Below are 23769 nucleotides of genomic sequence, written 5' to 3'. Positions count from 1 at the left end.
GTTTACCATGGATCCTTATGCACTCCACCCCCATAATAAAGGCCTCAAACTCTTTGTTTCTTTCGGAGAATAGACCCAACCAGTCCCTCTCCACCACCATCCTCCTCCGGCTGGCAGAACTTGTCTTCACCCTCAATAATTTCTCCTTTGATTCATCTCACTTTCTCTAGGTCAAAGTGGTACCCATTGCTACCTGCACGGGAAAAATTATGCCTACCTTTTTGTTGGCTACATGGAGCAATCCATGATACAAGCCTAAACAGGCAAGGCCCCTCAGTTCTTTCTCTGCTACATCGATGACTGCCTCATGCACCCATGATGAGCTTGTTGACTTCATCCACTTTGCTGCCAATTTCCACCCTGACCTCAAGTTCACTTGAATCATCTCTAGCAACACTCTTCCTTTCATTGATCTGTCTCCATCTCGGGAGACAAACCCACCAACTCCCACAGCTACCCCGACTACACCTCTTCCCACCCTGACACCTGTACAGATTCCATTCCAATCTCTCAATTCCTCAGTCTCTGTTGTATCTGCACCCAGGATGAAGATTTCCATGCCAGATCATTAGAAATGTCCTCCTTCTTCCAACAACATGGCTTTCCCTCTACCACCATCAACTCGCTACTCACTCACATACCCTCCATTACCCACACATCTTCCCTGGCTCCCTCTGCTTCCATGCACAAGAACAGGATTCCTCTTGTCCTCACCTACCACCCCACCAGCCTCCACATCCAACACATACTCCTCCACCATTTCAGCCACCTACAATGTGATCCCACCACTAGATTCATATTCCCCTCTCCACCTTCTGCAGGGACCACTCCCTCCATGACTCCTTTGTTCACTCCCCCCTCCTCACAATCATCTGCTTGATACCTAGCCCTGTAAATGCACCTTCCCCTACCCCATACTTCCTCCCCCATCACTTTATGGGGGCCCAAACATGGAGAAATCCATTATGGGTCCTTCCAAATGAAGCAACATTTCACGTGAATCTGCAGGGATCATCTACAGCATGAACATGGTCCTCCTGTTGTAGTCTCTAGATTGGCGAGACTGAAGAAAGACTGGGAGATTGCTTTGTCGAGCACCTCGGGCTTGTCCACTGCAATTGCTTGAATCTTCCAGTGGCCACCCATTTCAATTCCCCATCCTATTCCCTTGCCGACATGTCTGTCCATGGTCTCATGCACTGCCGAACTGAGACCACTGCAAATTGGGGAACACCACCACATCTTCCGACTGGGCACCCTCTAACTGGATGATATTAATATTAACTTCTCTAGCTTTTGTTTAAACACCCCCCTCCCCCTCACTTCTTCCCATCACCTTCCCCCAGCTTTGTCTTCGTCTCCTTTCGCAGAGACATGATACATTTCTGCCTCTCCCCTTATCATATCCAATTAACACCCTTTGTTGTTCAAGTGAACATGGTCTGAATTCTGATATTTTCTGAGTTTTCCTACATCTGTGCTCATTCTGCTTATCCTTGAAGAAGGCCTCAGGCCTGAAACATCGGCATTATATATTTGCTTTTTATGGTTGCTGAAAATACCAGCTGAATTCCTCCATCATTTTGTGTGTTTTAGTAAATAATTGCAAGCTGTACCTTGTACTCAGATGCTCATCAATGAACACAATCACAGCTCTGCACTAGGACAGAGTTACAAAATATTTAGGGCTAGTCCTAAATTGGATCCCCATCTCTAAGTATTTCACCATGTACCTCATGGATGTTATTGCAATTCCCAAAGCTTCATGAAGTTATAAATTTGAAAGTTTCAAACTAACACCATCTTGAAACCACCAGCCCAAGGGTTCAAGAAAGTGGGCCCTCGCAAAGCGTCAGGCCCTGACGGCGTACCTGGCAGGGTACTGAAAATCTGCACCAACCAACCAGCCAGAATGTTCACAGATATTTTCATCCTCTCATTGCTACAGTCAGAGGTTCCCTCCTGCTTCAAAGGGGCAACAATCATCCAAGAAGAGTGGTGTGAGCTGCCTCAGTGACTATTGCCCAGTAGCACTAACTTCTACTGAGATAAAATGTTTTGAGAGGCTAATCGTGGCCAGTATTAACATGTAGCTAAACAAAGATCTGGACCCACTGGAATTCGCCTATCATCACTATTGCTCCACAGCAGATGCAATATCACTGGCTCTCCACAGTTCCGGATGACCTCAAAAGCAACAATTCCTACATACAGCTGCTCTTCATATGGCTCAGTCTTCAATACCATTATTCCCTCAGTGCTGGTCAAGAAGCTACAAACTCTGGGTCTCTGCACCTTCCTCTGCAACTGGATCTTTGACTTTCTCATTGGAAGACCACAGTCAGTATGAATTGGTAACAGCATCTCCTCCTCACTGATTATCCACACACGTGCACCCCAAGGATGCGTGCTTAGCCCACTGCTCTACCCATTATACATCCATGACTGTGTGGTCAGACACAATTCCAATGCTGATGACACCACATTTGTTAGCAGAATCACAAACGGCAATGAGGAAGTGTTTAGGAGCGAGATTGAGCAGTTCATTGAATGGTGTCGCACCAACAACCTTACGTTCAACATCAGAAAAACCAAAGAGATGATTGTGGACTTCAGGAGGAAGTCAGGAGAACACAACCCAGTCCTCATCATTGGCTCGGTTGAGGAAAGGGTGAAGAACTTCAAATTTCTGGGTGTCAGCTTCTCCAAGGATCTGTCCTGGACCTTCCATCTTGATGCAATCACAATGAAGGCTCGCCAGCACCTATACTTTGTGAGGTGCTTGAAGAAATTCAATGGATCACCAAAGACTCTTGTAAACTTCTACAGGTGTACCATAGAGAGCATTCTGGCTGGTTGCATCACTGCCTAGTATGGAGGCGCCAACTCCCGACAAGGAAAAACTCCAGAGGGTTGTTAACTTGGCGTGCGACTTCACGGGCACCAGATGTCACTCCATTGAGGACACCTATATGAGGCAGTGTTACAGAGTTCTGTGCTGTGTATTGGTATATGTGTTGTGTGGTTTTGGGTTGGAAAGTGACAGTTTGCCTTGGAGAGCCAAGGTGAAGGTGGACTGCAGAGACTGGGAGATGGACTGGGCATATGCAGATGATCTATAAATTTCTGGACTTGTAAGACAAACCACCCCTGGGTGTGTCTGTGAAGTGGAAGGAGGTCCAAGCATGAGTCATTGTCTGGGAGGCAGTTTAGAATGTTGGGCATTTTAAAAGGGATGAACATTGTGAAGGCAGTCAGAAGGATCCAGACCAAGCCTTTGTTCCTCTCTCTGCAAGCAACACAAGAAGACAACTTCGAATTTTGTGCTCTCTCTCTCTCACACACAAAGATCTTTTGGCTTCAGTTTACCAAACAAACTGAATTTTGCTAATAATCTTTGCTTCGATTGAGATCGAAGTTTTGTGAGTCTTGTGTGTTTTGTGTCTAAGTTTTTCTGTGGGCTGGTTGGAAATATAACTTAGACTTTAATTCTTTGGCTTGGCTTCGCGGACGAAGATTTATGGAGGGGGTAAAAAGTCCACGTCAGCTGCAGGCTCGTTTGTGGCTGACAAGTCCGATGCGGGACAGGCAGACACGATTGCAGCGGTTGCAAGGGAAAATTGGTTGGTTGGGGTTGGGTGTTGGGTTTTTCCTCCTTTGCCTTTTGTCAGTGAGGTGGGCTCTGCGGTCTTCTTCAAAGGAGGTTGCTGCCCGCCAAACTGTGAGGCGCCAAGATGCACGGTTTGAGGCGTTATCAGCCGACTGGCGGTGGTCAATGTGGCAGGCACCAAGAGATTTCTTTAGGCAGTCCTTGTACCTTTTCTTTGGTGCACCTCTGTCACGGTGGCCAGTGGAGAGCTCGCCATATAACACGATCTTGGGAAGGCGATGGTCCTCCATTCTGGAGACGTGACCCATCCAGCGCAGCTGGATCTTCAGCAGCATGGACTCGATGCTGTCGACCTCTGCCATCTCGAGTACTTCGACGTTAGGGGTGTAAGCGCTCCAATGGATGTTGAGGATGGAGCGGAGACAACACTGGTGGAAGCGTTCTAGGAGCCGTAGGTGGTGCCGGTAGAGGACCCATGATTCGGAGCCGAACAGGAGTGTGGGTATGACGACGGCTCTGTATACGCTTATCTTTGTGAGGTTTTTCAGTTGGTTGTTTTTCCAGACTCTTTTGTGTAGTCTTCCAAAGGCGCTATTTGCCTTGGCGAGTCTGTTGTCTATCTCATTGTCGATCCTTGCATCTGATGAAATGGTGCAGCCGAGATATGTAAACTGGTTGACCATTTTGAGTTTTGTGTGCCCGATGGAGATGTGGGGGGGCTGGTAGTCATGGTGGGGAGCTGGCTGATGGAGGACCTCAGTTTTCTTCAGGCTGACTTCCAGGCCAAACATTTTGGCAGTTTCCGCAAAGCAGGACGTCAAGCGCTGAAGAGCTGGCTCTGAATGGGCAACTAAAGCGGCATCGTCTGCAAAGAGTAGTTCACGGACAAGTTTCTCTTGTGTCTTGGTGTGAGCTTGCAGGCGCCTCAGATTGAAGAGACTGCCATCCGTGCGGTACCGGATGTAAACAGCGTCTTCATTGTTGGGGTCTTTCATGGCTTGGTTCAGCATCATGCTGAAGAAGATTGAAAAGAGGGTTGGTGCGAGAACACAGCCTTGCTTCACGCCATTGTTAATGGAGATGGGTTCAGAGAGCTCATTGCTGTATCTGACCCGACCTTGTTGGTTTTCGTGCAGTTGGATAATCATGTTGAGGAACTTTGGGGGACATCCGATGCGCTCTAGTATTTGCCAAAGCCCTTTCCTGCTCACGGTGTCGAAGGCTTTGGTGAGGTCAACAAAGGTGATGTAGAGTCCTTTGTTTTGTTCTCTGCACTTTTCTTGGAGCTGTCTGAGGGCAAAGACCATGTCAGTAGTTCCTCTGTTTGCGCGAAAGCTGCACTGAGATTCTGGGAGAATATTCTCGGCGACACTAGGTATTATTCTATTTAGTAGAATCCTAGCGAAGATTTTGCCTGCAATGGAGAGCAACGTGATTCCCCTGTAGTTTGAGCAGTCTGATTTCTCGCCTTTGTTTTTGTACAGGGTGATGATGATGATCATATAAGGCAATCGAACAACTGAAAAGTGGCAAAGCAGCAGGTATGGATGGAATCCCCCCAGAAGTCTGGAAGGCTGGCGGCAAAACTCTGCATGCCAAACTGCATGAGTTTTTCAAGCTTTGTTGGGACCAAGGTAAACTGCCTCAGGATCTAGACTTTAATTACACATGTTATATTTAGGCTGGGGAATTTATTAGTTTTACACTGTTATAGAAATTTGCGTAGTAACCAGTGGGCATTGTTATAAAAGGGAGGGATTTTGAATTAAAGTTTGAAGGTGAATATTTGTTAATAAAGTTATTGTTCATCTTTACCCCTGTGTGATATGCCTTCTTTGTGGTTGCTGGTTTGATCTTGTAACAGGCAGTGTCTTAAAAAAAAGCAACCTCTATCCTCAAAGACCCCCACCACCCAGGCCTCGCCCTCTCCACTCTACTGCCATCAGTGGAGGGGTGGGGGGGTGGGGGGGAAATGTACAGGAGCCTAAAGGCGAGCACTCAGTTTCTTCCCCGCTGCCATCAGATTCCTGTACAATCAATGAACCAAAGACACTTTCCATGCACTATTATTTTTTTTATATATTATTGTTGTAAGGTGGTTTATATGAATGTTTGCGCTGTGATTGCCGCAAAATTTTCTGACCTGTTCATGACAATAAATTCTGATTCTGATTACTAGAAGTCCTGTACAGTTTAAAAATGGAGACTCACCTTCAATTCCTTATGATACCCAGACACGAGAACATTATTTAGACCATTTTCTTTCTTAATTTGCTTGCAAAAAGAACATGTATATTGACTTTTTAAATAATTTGATGTGGCATGATTGCATTCTTCTGGCCACTAGCTGACAAGAGGTTGATAAGGGTGAGAGGGCAGGACAGGCTGGGAAGTGATAGGGGAGGGAGTAGCTCTGAATGGAGAGGGAAGGGGGTGGAGAGCCAACGATGAGGACTGGGTTGTGTTCTCCTGACTTCCTCCTGAAGTCCACAATCATCTCTTTGGTTTTTCTGATGTTGAACGTAAGGTTGTTGGTGCGACACCATTCAATGAACTGCTCAATCTCGCTCCTAAACACTTCCTCATTGCCATTTGTGATTCTGCTAACAAATGTGGTGTCATCAGCATTGGATGAAAGGAAAAAGGGTAACCACGTATTTCTTCTTACCTGTTGGCCTCTGCTCCTGCCCCTCTGCCTTCCTCCCTCCTTCCCTCTGCCACCCCCCTACTTTTTTTTTCATTTACCTGCTTTTATTGAATGCTGATACAGGGTTCAGGCCAGAAACATTGATTATCTTTTACTTCCTTTGGATGACCTGTTATGTTTCTTCAGCAATTTTGTTTCTTGGACTCAACTCCTATATATGCAGATATCCTTGTTCACCATCAATAAAAGAAGACTTAATTATTTTTGAATTCTCTGCTATGCATGAATCACAGCAAATTGCATTTCTTCTTGATGTAGGCAATTGAGCCTTTGTTGACCCTTGAAATACAGCCCTTGACCCAGTCTAAGGTTAAAGATGTGGCAGCATGGATAGCAGCCATCAGTGAGCAGGCCTTTTAATGATGGAGAACAGCTTGTATATTATTCCTTACTGAGGTTCAAGAGCAATAATTAGTTCTCAAGTTAGAATACCTTTCTGCTGGGATCACTTCGCTCCCCCCCCCCCAACTCCTCACTTTTGCCAAGGCTGTTTCTGTTGCATGCACCCCTTTTTTACACCCCAGTCCTAATTTGTTAGGAGTGGGACACCTGTTAATACACCCATATCATGGAGCATAGAGTTAAAGTATAACCTGAAGCCTGCAAAAAAAATTTAAAATATTTTCATAAAACATGCTGTAGACTATGTTCCACCAGCAACCAGAGAAGCATCGAGTGCTTCCAGAATCATAGGAAATCAACAAAAAAGTTATTGAAAATCCCTTTAAAGTTCACTGATGGGAGAAGATTTGTTTTTGGAATTCAAATGAACTTCAAATTCAATGCAGTCAAATCAGTGACAAAATTATTTTCCTGCTCGATACACCACAGATGCATGATCATTGAATTTGCCACAATATTTTGCCAATATGTTATCGGGAAAATTGTGATCAAAATAAGCACACGCCATTGATGAATTTTGAAATTCTGATGGTATCTGTCATTTGCATTGGTTCAATTTTAACTAATTATAGGAATGTTCAAAAGCTATCCATAAAATAATGACTGGATAATAACCACATCATCTTTAAATCATCAATCAGCATCCCTGGTCTACTCAGTGGCTCTGAGATGTGCTCTATTTTTCTGTTCACAAACCCAAGCCAGTCTAATTTCTAATAGAATCAGCATCAGAATTTATTATCATGAACATGCCACAAAATTCTTTGTCTTGTGGTAGTATTACAGTCCAAATATTGCTATAAAATGATGTTAAAGATAAATAAATTAGTGCAAAAATAAAAGAAAGGAAGTGTCTGTGGCACATTGTCCATTCAGAAATCTGATGGCAGAGGGGACAAGCTGCCCTTGTACTTCAGGTGTTCAGCCTCAGGCTCTGATGGTAGCGTCACGAAGAGGGCATGGTCTGCGTAGTGGGAGTCCTTAAGGATTTGGGCTGCTTTCTTAAGACACCACCTTTTCTAGATGTCCTTGATGGAATGGAAACTGATGGCCTATGGTGGCACTGGCTGAATCCACAACTCTCTGTAAATTTTCTTATCCTGTGCACTGGCCCCTCTGTACCAGACAGTGATGCAACCAGTCAGAATGCTCTCCATGATGCACCTGATCCACAGAGAGCATTAATAAACCTTAAATTTAGAATACAACATGGTTTCAGACCTTTCTGGCCCATGCACCCCTGCTGCCAATTACACCCAATTGACCTACAACCCCGGTAGGTTTTGAAGGGTGGGAGGAAACCAGAGCACTGGAAGGAAACCCACGCAGACATGGGGAGAACGTACAAACTCCTGACAGACAGCGCTGGATTCGAACCCTGGTCGAATGTTCATAAAGTTTATGAATTAAGATTAATGAAGCTTACATTTTAAAATTAGGTAAATTCTATAAATGATTTACAACTTAGAGTGATGAATTATGTAATTTTAAGGAAAAGCTTTCAGAGAATAATCATATTAAATATCCATTACTCACAATGCTAATAAACTGAATCTCACATGCTGCGCCATGTAATCCCAAATTCAGTTCACTGCATCAGGGAGATTGGTTTTTGTAATATATAAACTTTCAATGGCAAGAAGATTCTGATTGGACGTCATGCTCAACAAATATGACCATTTGCATTCAACTTTAAACATTGATTGAAGATAGCTTTGCAGTAATTCTCTTCTCCAAAACAATAAGTTTCATTCTTCAACACGCAACATCAACTTTGTTTTTTGTTTCTGTCTGGACTCTCGAAGTAATACAACTCTCTGGTCCCAAAACTATAATATCTTTATAATGCATCCATTATTTTCATTGCCAAACTGCTGGAGTCGTCCCTGAAAGGTTCATCACTAATTTCCCTGCTGAAGGAGGTGATGAGTTGCTGCAGTCTAAAATGATGAATGTGTCATATTTCAGAATTTTTATATATTAACCAATAGACAGTGTGTTAGTATCAAATATACAGCAGAGTGAGTTAGGGTGACTGCATCCACATCAGTGAAACAGATGCATCTTTACAACTTAACTGGTTCAATGCATTATGACAACTTCTGACAAAATAAAAATAATTAATTAAATTTAAACTCATCTACCATGGAGGAATTTAAACTTCAGATCTTTAGCTTAGGCCCAAGGATACTATTCAAAATATTTAACTATCACACAACCAATCGCCAACCATTTATCACAGCTGTTCAGTCCACTAGGAAATTCTGTACCCTCTCTCGATAAGGAACTTACAACTTCATTTCCTGATTGATTTCTTGGTGACATGCTTAGATGGTTCAGATTTCGGATTCATTGTCAGAGTGGATACATGTATTTCATACAACTTTGAGATTCTTTTTCCTGCAGGCAAGGCAGAATTACCACTTATTGGCAGTGCAAAAAAAAGGCTTAACATGTAAACAAATAAAGACATTCGAACAGACTGCACAGAGAGACAAAAGAATTCAATAAAATGCAAAACTAAGAGTTCTTAAATGAGTCCTTGATTGAGTTTGTTGTTGAGGTGACTGATGATGGAGGAGTAGCAGCTGTTCCTGAACTGATGGAGAGAGCCTTGTGGCTCCTATACCTTTTTCCTGATGGCCGCAGTGAAAACAGAGCACGTGCTAGGTAGTGTGGATCCTTGATGATTGTTGCTGCCCTCCGATGGCAGCGTTCCCTGGAGATGTTCTCGATGGTGGGTGATGCAATCTCAATAACTTCAAAGATTAGAAGTTGCAGAGAAACTGATAGGCTTTTATTCACTACAGAATGGATGTCCGTCCATGCTGGTCGACTGCCCTGAGGAGGGGGCCAGTAGGAGAAGCCTCAGGCACAATCAGTAAGGGACATGCCCTAGTATATCCAAACATATTTCCAGTGGTTTATCATAGTGGGGAGAGTTTTACCTATGTTGTCCTGGGTTGCATCCTCTACCTTTTTCAGGGCTTTTCGCTCAGGGGTATTGGTATCTCCATCCCAGACTGTGATGCAGCTAGAAACACTCTTGCTCTACATGGTCTTTTATTAGATAGCCTCTTAGCCTTCTCTCATTCATCCTTATCCCCAGAGGTATAACATTGCAATTCTGATGCAATCTTTGTAAATTATTTTCTTTACTCACTGCAGTGCTCCAAAGCCTTTTATTCATATAGGGAGCAGGATTTCACACTGTACTTCAACCGTGCTGCTCTATCTTGAACAAAAAGGATGCTGAGTTTTATCCTTTTGATACTTTCATGTCTTGTAAGCCTGCTGAGGTAACATATGTTTTCCAACTCACACCATCAGAAAGAAAACATCTCCCACAAACAAGATAATCTCCAATCTACAATGAATCTTAATGGATCAAAGGTCAACAATCCAATAGGCATTAATTTAAGCAATGCAATTTTAGAATGAGTTGTCTACCTTTCAATTTCATCCTTTGACAAAAGTCTTAGCACCCCCACATCGTCAATAATCATGTGAAGCATATCCACGTGTGTGCCTGAGGTGCTTAACTTGTCACTAAAAAAGGGTCAAATTGAAATTGTTCTGCATACCTCTGCCCCCGAGAATTAGACCTTGTGCGAAGTATGCTTCTGTTTGCCTGTTAAGCTGCAACTTTGAATGATTTATGCACTTACTGATTTTGTTATTCCTCTCACCCATATAAATGTCTACACAGTGACATGTGACTGCACTTCCTCCCCCCCCCCCAAAAAAAAATACTTTAAATTCACCCATAATGACATTTATTTGTCAATCACAAGTATTATGCAGACTTATTGGTGTAATTTGTTGCACAGTTAATTATTATTTATTTTCCCCAGCCAAACTTCACATTCTTATAAATTGGTTTTCAATCCAAAGTTTAAACTATTAATGGCAACAATAAATATGCAACATTCCCAGCTTTTACTTTGCCAATTTCCACCTTCCAATTTTGCAAATCTGATTAATTCTGCTCCCTGCTTTCAGATTTTCACCCAATTAGATTTCCATTCTGCAACACATTTTTTGTTTCTATATACTACTGACTTCAGGGCATATTATTGCAACCTTCTCCTGTACCTAGGTTTTAACAATTTTAATAATTTTATAGTCATCAAGGAATCCACAAGATCATTTAAAGTGTTTGACTGGAATAATATGATTCATTTTCCTGGCCAATGACTGAAAAATAATAGTTTGATGTAATAAATACAAGACAACACATAAGTAAGAGGTTGTGAACATTATTAATGCAATCTTAATGAAACAATGACATTGAGCAACGATATTGCTGTAATAATTCCACATTGTAATTAAAAGGGATAGCCTAGAGCCCTCTCAAACTTTCAAGTCTTAGAAAATAGTTTCAGAGAGTAATTTAAATCAATAGTTTCCTACTATGGTTCTGTGTCTCCATGGACTTTATTGCCCTGGAATTTAATGCATCCAGAAATTTGCTGTAATTAGCCAACAACATAATGCTTATGAGATCATGCAACACTTGTGGTTGTCCTTTGTGCATTGATTAATAGGTACCTAATATTTACTGAGAGCCTTTGTATGCTGGTGGGTTTTTGCATACAACATTCTTTCATCTCTTTTAGGAATCTCTGTACCTACAGGGATATGAATGAAATGAGAAAACATTGGTGTATTGACCAGTTGTTAATATAGATTTCTATAGATAGATATAAATAAATACATAAAACTTCATATAACTTTACAGCACAGAAGCAGGGCACTTGCTCTGACACAGGTTGTCTTTATCTAAATATTTTGATCATCAGAGATGTTAAGTAGGAGGAAAGATTTTCTGACTGCACAAGCTTTAAGAAGGCTCACCATACGTCTGAGTGCAAACTCAATCTCCAGCCTCCACTCTGACCACGACTCGGACTCAAGGAAAGGCCACTGCAGTGAAGCCAACTGGGCATTTGGAGATGCACAACCTGAAGTGGTTGATGCAACATCAGGCATCCTTTGAGAGGTGGCCATAGGGTACAGTTGGCCTGGTCAACAGGTCTTGCTTTGTGAAAAGTCTATATATTCTCAGCACCTTTATTTGAAATGATTAAAAGGAAGAGCTTCAAAGTAAGCCATATATAAAATAAAATTAATGGCTCAAAAGGACATTGGCTTATTGACCAGTTGTTTAAATTTTATTGTATATAGTCTGTTGCATCTGAAACAATGTTATTTAAGTAAATAGGTTTAAAATATAAGTAATTTTTTGTTCAGCAGTTGAAGGACTCACACAAAGTTGCGAACTTCTGGAGACTGGCTAATGAGAACAAGGTATCAGGACCATGATTTATGAAGATACAGATTGCAAGCAGTGCTCCTGAAGGGTTTCAGATGTTCGAAGGTTCCTGATCATTACCAGAGGTTAAGAACTTGGAGCTCAGATTCAAATTAGGAGCTCAAGTTCACTGTTGGAATGTACAAGAGACCATGTGGCTGCCGAGGATGTGGGAACTTGATGTTTCTGAAAGAACAGTCTTTTGCTGTTTGTTCTCTTATTGCTGGCTAGTGGTGGCTCTGTGTGACTTTACAGCAAACAAACATTGACAAGTAGTGTGTATTTGTGCACACAGCAATAAGGGAATCCTGAATTCCAACGATGAGAGAGATTTGACCCCTCCCCCCTGCTCCAGCAAGGAGAGAGCCTTCTCCCCTGATCCGACAAGGAGAGGGTCCCTCCCTCCCACAACAACAAGAAAGAGTTTCTTGTTGAAAGGAGAGACTTTCTTCCCCCCAACAAGTTTTTTTTTCCCCAGAAAATGAGAGTTTCAAAGGCTGTTGTCTGTGCTCTGTGAAGTTGAGAGGAAGTACATGACGTATCTAAGAAGGCTTGACATCGCCAATACACAGCCCCTGCTATGGCTGGTCAGTGTCGAAAGAATAACCTTAGCTTGAGGACAAGTAGCTTGATATTTAATAGAGAGAGATTTCTTCATTCTATGGATGGTTAATGTTTAGAATTGTTTAACTGTTTAAAATTCACTACTCTGACAGGATGTAGAAACTAAGTTGCTGAGATTGAGTTTGAGAGATTTTTTTTAAATTAAAGGATTGGGCAGTGATAGGGCAAAAAGGTAGAACTAGTGTAGAATCTGAAAGGGACAGACTCATGAGTCTTGCTTTGTGGTTTCTGATATTGTATAAATTCTTCAATTATTTCTCTTGAACCTCAGGTTGTTCAAATCAGTTATTTTTGCGGACAGTCTTCTACCCCAATTAGCATGTGATGTTTCAATAAATTGAGCAATATAATTAACAGCACTCACTTTTGCACATATTTTCTTCCTTAGAACTTTCAATGCCACTAATGAGTCTTTTCCAACAGTGTGGGATTGCATTAACTGATTTTGTTGATAGTCTAGTGATACATAAAGGGTTTTGTATTGCTGCATTTCTGATCTCTAACCTTATTTGATATTTGTGAACAGTTTACTTGTAGCAATTATCTCAATTGCATACGTCTATGACTGGTTTGGATTCACACATCACAAAATATCTTGATTTTTCTTCATCTGATAAAAAAGTGAAACTGCAAATTTGACTTAGAGAGCCAAATTTTAAAATTTATGCTGCTCGATCTTCATTTGTATCTCTAATATGCAAAATTGAAAATAGTAATCAAAGTCTTTATTTCTGAATACAATAGTTTGGTTGAACTTGTCAGTAGCATCCAGACGTTAAGCAGCCATGTTGTTAAGTCAAAGTTTAACCAAGTCCCCAGACTCTAAAACACATAGTGATCTATCCAGGCCATCTCACCACCACCACCCCTCCCTCAACTCCATCTATATATTCCTCTGCCTTGAAAAAGCAGCCAATATAGAAATGGATTCATCTCACCCCAGCCACACACTCTTCACCCTCCTCCCAACAAGAAGATTCACAAATGTAAGATTATGCTGTGGTGGAACCACTGTTAATACTGTTTGTAAGTGTATGGCTTGCCCGCACCTGTGGCTCCTCCCCCTTGATTGCCCTAATAAAGGCGGCAACACCATAACCCCTCGTCCAGAACAAGCTCAGGTCTTGGGTCAGCAACATGAGACATGCCTTCTCTTTAGAGTAATAAAAGCCTATCAGTCAGGTAACTTCTAGATCTTTGGAGTTATTGATAGTGCATCACACGCGCCATCCAATTCAAGGACAGTTTCTTTCCCACCGTTAATCTCAAACTAGCAATGTTATTTATTTCTCTGCATGAACTGATCTCCCACTGTAATTCTGTACTGTGTTTTATTTGCTGGACTGCTCATAAAACAAAATTTATCACTACACCACAGCACATGTGATCATAAACTTGGATCTTCTCTGTACCCCATCCATTACAATCACGTGACAACCAGAAAAGCAGATTATATTTCAGCTGTGGCCTAATCATAATATCATCATTGCATTGAGACTGTCCTTGACTTTTCTCTGAGCCACAGGTTATTAGGATAGAATCTTCTACGTCTTTATCACCTACCTTGAACATCACGTTTCTTTATACCTCATTAGTCTCTAGTGCCCAACTGGTAATGATTTAAGTGCTGTGCTCGTTACACCACCCAAAAGACATCACTTTCCACTTGTGTGAAACATGAAAGTGTGTAGACACTGTGATTGTAGTAAAAACACACAGAAATGCTGAAGGAACTCAGCCAGTCCAGCAGCGTCTACAGGAGGAAAAACTTATATTACCGACGATTCAAATGCAGAATAAGATTCTCATTATATCCAACTAGCACCTTTTGGCTGTTGGTATGGACTCCTCCCCTTCCATTCTTCCTCTTTTCTCTCCCCAATTTTTAATTCAAACACCTGCCTGCCTTTTGCTCATACTTTGAAGAAGGGCTCAGGGCTGAAATATTGGTAATCTATCTTTACCTCTGCTGTTCATTATCAGGCTGAGGGAATGATAGGCTTTAATAAACGGAAGAAGCTTGCTGGCCTGGATCCAGGTAGAGGAATGGCGGGAAGGGAAAGGTGGCTCGACCTTTATGAACCAAGATCACAGGTGAGAAGTCATAGGGTATGAGTCATCAGTGGGTGGGCCAGCTCCATATATACAGTAGCTAGCTATATACAATGAAGGAAACATCACCACTACCTCCAATGGACAATGTGAGACTGGCTGAGTTCCTCTAACATTTCTGTGTATTTTTATTATAATTTTACCGCTATCCATATGTCATTGGTCTGACCCAGCTTTTTGGGCAGAAGAGCACCTTTCTCATAATCAATAACACTATCAATTTTGGCGTGGTCTGCAAATGTACAAATCCTAGCTCTTACAGTCACATCACTATCCTTCACCGGTATCTGCTCTGTAGCACTTAATCCAAAGGGTGTGGCTGCCCTCTTGCCACAATGGATCCAAGTTGTGAGGAAGATGTAGTCATCCATCACCGAAGCACATCCTTGCCCCCGGTTGATGCATTACAACATTCAAATCCCAGACTCCACCTCATCAATCTTGAACTAAAGCTCCTCAAGCCCGAGACACGTACGACCAAGGATCCAAATAATCACTTATCAGCTCCTGAGCAGCTCCACAAGTTGTAATACTTTACTTGCTCGGCTGTAACTGACTGAATTTCATTTACATGAAAGCTTTCATTCAATGTCACCAGTGAACGAAATTTAAGAAATAAATTCCCATCACAATGAATGAAGCTTCAGCTTGTAGAAATGCAAAGAAAACGACACCACACTGAAAACTCTCCATTTTCCCGACTTGTACATAGTTAGCATTTCAGAACAGATCAACAAGTCATATTTTCCAATTTGAAATATTTTGATGGATAATGCCTGGCAAGTCTCCTTTAATAGAGGCTGCTCCGTCAATCTAACAATTATAACACGTTTCTTACACGTCCAGACAATTCAAACTATTTTGACCGAGTCCAAAGAGTTCTGAAGGGGGCTGCCAACCATCAGTCTCTCTTGCCTCAGGACTTCCTAGGTATAAATAATGAAATACAAAGCCCTGAAATACAAAGGTCAGATGCCAATGCAGCAGACTCTTCATTGCATTATTGGATGAACTACAGGGCTGGTAGAGAAGAAGCTGCCATGTACCAGTACAACCCTGCCCAAATAAACATTTTACCTGCTTTAATTACTTGATGTTTTAGTGAGGAAGATCCTCCACTCAGATCTTGCAGATTCATCATGGAATTGGAAATGGGGACTGCCATCTGAACAGATTACCCAAACCTTGAACTTTTCTTGGGTTAAATACGAACACATGGCAGTGTCCATTCGGATGAATGAAAGGCAAGGAGTCCTGGGAGAAAGATAAGCATATATTTGTCTGTTATGTATTTAAATTAGTTTATTAACTTTTTTTTGGAGTCTGGGTGCACTTGTCAGTTCATAAACAAATAGAATATTTATTTATCTATGTAACAAAGAGCTAGCACTTACCGTATCTGGTCCCTGGTTTCCTTCGGCAGTTCCAATTTCCTTCCACATCTCAGAGGCTTGACAGGTTGGAAAGAGAATTTACAATTTAAGTTGCTCCCCATGCATAGGTGAGTGGTAAAATCTGGGGGAATTTGGGAGTTAATGTCGAATTAGGGTGAATGATACTTGTGATTCAGTGTGGACAGGAACCACAAGGAGACTGCAAATACTGGCATGCTTCCGCCCCCCCCCCCCCAGGCCCAATTTCCATGCTTGATAACTCCATGACTCTATTATCTTTATCATTTAATGAATTCTAAGCCTTGTTGGACTTTATAAAAGTCAGATTCATTCTCAAAACATTCAGGGATCCTGGTAGTAGAGTTGGGTATGGGGATGGAGAGTTACTACCAAATGGATTGTGCTACTTTCCTATTTCTTTGCAGTATTTATTTGTTTTTGAAATGTAGTTTATAGCAAAATATTTTCAATCTCATGCTGTTTATGATTTCGTACCGTGTTCATGACAATTAAATAAAATTCTAGCTGTCAGAGTCAAATCCAGTCAGGTTTCAATCACCTGATTGCACGTGCAACCTGACAAAACAATGTTCTCCAGTCCTCAGTGCAAAACACACCTGCACACAACCAGACATAACACATACAGAGAAGCAATACATATGCATGACAAGCATGCATCTCTCTCTATACACATTTATATACATATACACACACACAAGTATTATTTCATAAATATGAGAATCTCAGATGGTCAGTGTGAGAAGTTCCTTTGGTCATTCAGCATTCTCACTACCCGTGGGAAGAAGCTGTGCCTCAGCCTGGTGGTGCTGGCTCTGAACTTCCTACATCTCTTTCCCGACGGGAGATGCTGAAAGATGCTGTGCACAAGGTGGAAGGGATCTCTTAATGATTTTGCACACCCTCTTCAGAAAATGATTCTAGTAGATCACGTCGATGTGGGAAATAGACAGGAGGAGAAGGAGATGCCAATAATCCTCTCTTACATCCATGTGATCCATTTCTCTACTGCAACCATACCACACTGTGATGTAGCTGTCCAGGACACCCATTACAGCTTGTGTAAAACGTTGACATAATGGTGGCCGTTAGCCTTGCCCATTTCAGTCTTTTCAGGAAATGCACCTTCCTGACAAGTGAGGAGATGTTGTGTGATCTCGATGGGTAGGTAGTCAACTGGACACCAAGGAACTTGGCGTTCTCCACTCCAGAGTTGTTGATGTATCCTCCCGAAATCTCAATCTTCTCCTTCATCATTTCAACATTGAGAGCACCTGGATTGATGCTGGAAAGTAGTGCAGAGTATTGAGAATGGAGGCATGAGTTTTATATCAGCAGAAAATATTCCCACGTATTTTTAATTAATTTGCTGGTTTTATAAAAAGAAAACTTTTTCTTCTAATTAATCACATCTTTTCCATTGTTTTTAGATATCACTCTCTCTCCACAACATTTAATGATTTTAGAAAGCAGCTTTCAGCCTTTGACACCTTGCTGGCTGTCGAGATATTCTACATGGACAAGGATTTCTTACAATACTCAAGACTACTCACAGAATGGAGCCAGGCCCATCTTGCTGGATATAAAATGAACATGACAGGTCAGCTGATTTGGCACACTGTATCCAGTAAAGGCAGGTGCAGGTGATGGAATTGGGTGGAGCAGAGGGAATGCTTGGGGAAAGAGAGAAGGAACAGCACGGACGTGAGGGATTGAACGCATGGTTTTGAGTAAGGACTGGCGCTGGAAGTCAGATCCTGGATCATCTGGTTTACTGGCCAATCAGAAGTACACAAATCACCAAATGGAAATGTGTTCATTCGTAATCAACCTACAGCGTTTGTCTGCAAATTGACAACAAATAGATGTTCTAATCCAATTGAAGCCTCTTCAGGAACTCCTGAACTCAACAGTAGAAATTGCAGGGATTAATTTTCTAAAAATTTTAACAAAAGTGAAAAAAGTTGATATACAATTCCCACATGGTAATTTCCATTTCTTTTTAAATCTTTTTATTGGTTTTAACATATGCAAAATATATAGGTACAGATGGTATTAGTTATAAAATAAATTAATATTGAGTTACATGTATCAAATAACAATGAACAAGGTATATATGAATCCGTTATTAAATGGAAAAAGGGAAAAAAATTTTCCTAAACTAAGAATCAAACCCCACTCTATGAGGGCAGCTGGCCAAGTTAAGGAGTCCACGACTAATAATAACTATGGGAGCATGAGAAAAAAACCAAAGAAAATTCATTTGCATTTTGAAAGTAATTGAGAAAAGGACCCTAAAGAGAAAGAAAGTTAAGATCCATTGCAGTAATAGAACACCTATTTTTGTCTAGAGAAGGACACGCCTTCACATCTGAAAATCATTGAGTATGAGAGGGAAGCAAAAGCCACTACTTGGGTTTGTGAAAAAGACAATATTAAATCTATTGGCCCACTCACTCCAAAAGTGGCAATGAAAGGGCTAGGAGTCAAGTCAATATTAAGAACTAATGATAAGGTGCAAAATACCCTTTGCCAGAAATTGAGAGAAGGATATAGTCAAAACATATGATACGCATCTTCCTCAGTTATGCATTTACCACATTTAGAGGAAATATTAGGATAAGATTTAGCTAACTGAACCTTGGAAATGTGTGCTCGATTAACTACTTTAAATTGAATTAATGAATTCTAGCACAAAGAGAAGATGAGTGAACACGTCACAAAATAGAATCCCATGTAGTTTCGGCAGACTGTTGTTGAAAGTCTTGTTCCCATATTTTCTTAATACCACCCAGGGAATTATCCCTAGATCTTAAAATGTAATTCATAAGAGGGCAGACAGCAATCCTTTACGATTGGGTTTAAAATTATATACTTCCCAAATAAGGTTAAGATCCAAGTCCCGGGGAAGCTACAACATTAAAGAATTTAAGAAGCTCCTAATCTATAAACACAAAAAAAGTAATGTTTAAGCATTTCAAATTTAATAGATAATTGCTCAAAAGAAACAAAATTTTAGTCAATATATAGATCAAGAAAAGATTGGATTCCCAAGCCTAGCCACTGAGTATAAACATGGTAATTTCCTTACACTCTATTTTCCCCTCCCTTTCTTCATCCCTTTGTCAATTTCAAATTCTGCACTGATTGGCTATCGGTCATGAGGGGGTGCCACAGGCATCAGTGCTAGATCCACAACTGTTCACAGTATTACATAAATAATCTCAAAGAGGGAGCTGAGTTAAGTTTGCTGATGACACTAAATTGAGTGGAAAAGCAAATTGTGCAGAGGATACGGGGAGTCTGCAGAGAGATATAGATAGGTTAGGTGAGTGGGCAAGGGTCTGGCCGATGGAGTACAATATTGCCAAATGTGAGGTTATCCACTTTGGAAGGAAGAATAGAAGATCAAAATATTAGTAATTGCAGTATTTAACATGCAGAACGACTTGGAGTGCTTTCGCATGAATTGCAAAAGTTTGGTTTGCAGGTGCAGCAGGCTATCAAGAAAGCAAATGGAATGCTGCTAGAGGGATTGAATTTTAAGAGAAGTGAGGTTATGTTGCAACTGTACAAAGTACTGGTGAGGCCACATCTGAAGTACTGCGGGCAGTTCTGATCTCGTTACTTAAAGGAGGATGTACTGGCTTTGGAGGTGGTACATAGGAGGTTCACCAAGTTGTTTGCAGGGTTGATGGTGCTGACCAATGAGAAGAGATCGAGTTGTCTGAGACCTCACTTGCTGGAATTTAGGAGAGGGGATCTTAAAGAAACATATAAAATTATGAAAGATGTACACAAGGTTGAGTTAAGTACGTTGTTCCCATTGGTGGGGGAGACCAGAACTAGGGGACATAGTCTCAAGATTCAGGGTAATAGATTTAGAACAGAGATGAGGAGAAACTGTTTTTCTCAGAGGGTGGTGAATCTGTGGAATGTGCTGCCCATCGAAGCAGGAGGCAACCTCAGTAAATATATTTCAAACAAGGTTGGATAGATTTCTACATAGTAAGGGAATTAAGGGATATGGGGAAAAGGCAGGTCAGTGGAGATGAGCCCATCATCAGATCAGCCAGCCATGATCACTTTGAATGGGGGAGCAGGCTCAATGGGCTGAATGGCCTTCTCCTTCTTATGTTCTTATATTTTAACATTCTTGCTTCTTGTTAGCATTTGTCAAGCTTTCTGAAATAAAATCCCTGCTAGCAAAATTCAATTTGTATCAGAGTTAATTCATCATTTAAAAAAACACTTTGGAAATCCAACACGTCCAATCAATTAATGATTTTTAAAAAGCTGTCTTTCTTCATTGTTAATTATATTAAAAAATCAGATCAATCAAATATCTAAAATACAAGTTACTGAACATTATTGCAGAACAGTGATAGAAGCCCTTTCAGGTCTCAATGAACAATCATTCTTTGAATGCACAAATTGCAACAAACTGCAACAGTGGAACATAATTCTACATCGTCATCACTTATTTCAAGTATACTTATAAGGTCGCTGAAAGTGAGATTCATTTAGTGACTTTAAATGCACCTTCCTGTATGATATTATAAAGCTAAAAATAATCCCTTGAACATTAGCCTATTGTCAAATCACAGGCAGCTCTTTACCAAGAAAGCCATTTATAGGTCAGCAGCTCTGATGCCTGTGAATGATATCATAACAAAACCATCCATTTATGTTTAATACAATCTGCCTAATAGCAAGCAATACAATGACATTGATTAAAAAAAAGCCACAGGACCAGATTTAAAAAAAAGATACTCCACAAGCCATTAAATCCTTGCTTGTAAATGTTGATGCATGAACATAGAGAAATACAAAATGAACACATCTTCAGATTATGGTTGCTGCAATTGGCCTTTTTGATGGGGTAATCTCTTATTTGGTGCACCATTTGAACCAGCAGATTCTAGTAATATGGTGTAAAATATAATCCAAATATTATGCAATGTTCCCAATTTGATTTCCTGAGATTTTGGCAGGTTATTCATCTGTCAATGGAAGTAAAAGTTTTCAGAAATAGTTTATTCTTCTTTCCAAACTCGCAAATCTAAATGTTCCATCTCCTCTCATGCTTCATGTACATGCTTCATCCACTTCAGAGGTTTTAATTACAACCTCAGTACAAGAAATGTGTCGTAGATTCATAAAGCATGAAAATGGTCTCCTCGCCAACCAATTCACTCTGGACCATGGAGCACCTATTTAAAATTGATCCTATTTTATTCTCCTCCATTTCCATCACTTCCTCCAGGTTCTACCACTCACCTACACATTGTGGGAAAATTTACAGTATCCAATTATACCACCCAAGAGGAAACCCATGCCATCACTGTGAAAATGTATAAACTTCACATACACAGACAACACCAAAGAATAGGATTGTACCTGGGTTATTTGCTAGGAGGAGAGTTCTCTACTAAATGTATGAATTGCCTCCTCAAATTGGTGAATCAATTTGTTACAAAAAGTGTAAGGTATTTTCTTTAGCAAATGATTCCAACATCAATAATCTCTGTTGAACTGATGTCATTTCCTACTAAAACCAAATCTTTTATGTTCAATTCCAACAATTCTTTCAATTTAATGCGAGTACCAATGCTATCCTTGCATATACATAAATCATCAAGATGAATCATGATGGATGAAGATACAGAATAACTTCAACTGAAGAGGTGCAGGTCGAGGCAAATTCTGTGGCACAGATGAAAGCAAATAACTTGCACCAGAGTCGTCAATGCTGATGGAGCTTACGATCAAGTTAGACAGAAAGCACATCAATCAGTGCACAACCCTAGGATTGGGGAAGAAAGCGCCTCCCTGGGAGAAACCAAGGAGAATTCTGAAATGAGTATTTAAATCATCTCAATTCCTGAATCTGCAAATAGTTTTGCCAACACCATTTCAGATAATAATAATCTCCCTTGGGCTTCCGTGAATACTGCGGAGATGGAAATATATTTCAAACACTAGTCCAAGATATCATATGGTCATTCAAAAGTAAATCATCCAACATTTACTGTTAATTGTTTTCTTTGTAACTACAGCAAAGGCCAGCAAGGAAATCTGCCTTCAGTACAGAGTGTAATCCAATTCTTGGAAAGCCAACAGACTTTCAAAAGAAATCTTCACAAAGAGAAGTAATCCAAGACAAAATACATTAGGTGTCACGGGGGGAAATAATATAATTTTAAGAGAAAAGTGTCAGGGAAATATTCCAAAAAAATAAGAAATAAAGCAATAGTAGAATAAAAATACAATTTCCTCAAAATATATATTTCTATTTTTTAATAAGTTCAATACAGAATATTAACAGAAATTTTTTGTTGTGTCAGAAAAAGTTGTTGAGCAATTACTGTAAGACAATTTTTATTTGGAGTTCAAAATAAACTGAGAGAAAAACAAAGTTAATATCAAGTATCAGAAAAATAAAGATACCAAACAAACAATCATGAAGAGAGATGATTGGAAAATATAAATCACATTTTTCTACAGCATCTCCACATTGTATAATGTCAATTGACTATCAACTGATAAAAGGATACATGCAACTAATACACAATTTATTTTGTTAAAGGTCATTTCTAATCTACAGTAATATAAATTATTTTGAGCAGAACACAGATCATACCATTTGCAATGATTTTTGTGCAATTAAAGATTTCTGATTCCTCATTCTTGTAGCCCAAAATATATTTTGCTCTTGTGGTCAGTATGCTGTGCACGAATGCATTAAAAAAAAACATGCAGAAGCTGTGAGTAAATTGAACCAACCAACTGACTCTACTGGAACTCACTGAGCACCAGCACCACTCCCATGATCCTTTGTACCCCCACCCCACAGGGTCCATTGTGATGTCAGCCCATTTCGAGCCTGCACCTCCATGACCCAGTTCACTTGCTGATCAGTGCAGCTCACTACACTCTGTACTTTGTGGCTCAATTTATCAGCAAAACTGTGAATTTACAATATTTCAATTTCTGCCAAGCAGCATTTTAAAATATTGTATCAGAAAAATAAATCAGAATGAAATTGCAGAGTTGAAAAATACATGCTTAATTACTGTGCTGCTTTAAAACCTTCTTGTTTTGAGTTTATACAAGCAAAGTACAAAATCACCCAAATCTGTATTTCATTGCCAATACTCCATCTGCCCTTAATCCATTGGACTCAAAATTGGCAATCATTCTTAATCAATTCCATTTAAACTTTTCAATTGCTGCACTTAAAAGTTTAAAATAGCTCAGTGGCCAGCCAGAATAAAAAGTATTTTATTAGTAGAACTCATCCTGCATAATTAACACCCAAAGGCAATTTCAATTAGTAGGTAGACAAACAGCTGTGAATAAAGGGGAACTGATATCTCTTCTATTAACAGAATTCAGATGTTCTAAATTTTGATATTTAAAAAAAAATGACAGTTATTTGTACTGACCTCCCTTTTCCCGAATTCAATAATAACATTTTCCTGTAACAATGTACAAGGTGCAAATTGGAAATAAATATCTGACATTGTAACATCGCTTTCATTAGACCAAAAAAAAAGTGCACTGGGCATAGTTTCATTCAACCACA

The sequence above is a fragment of the Narcine bancroftii genome, chromosome 6, assembly GCF_036971445.1.
Source record: "Narcine bancroftii isolate sNarBan1 chromosome 6, sNarBan1.hap1, whole genome shotgun sequence".
In the NCBI taxonomy this organism is placed as follows: Eukaryota; Metazoa; Chordata; class Chondrichthyes; order Torpediniformes; family Narcinidae; genus Narcine; species Narcine bancroftii.
Note: the sequence above shows the minus strand (reverse complement) of the source record.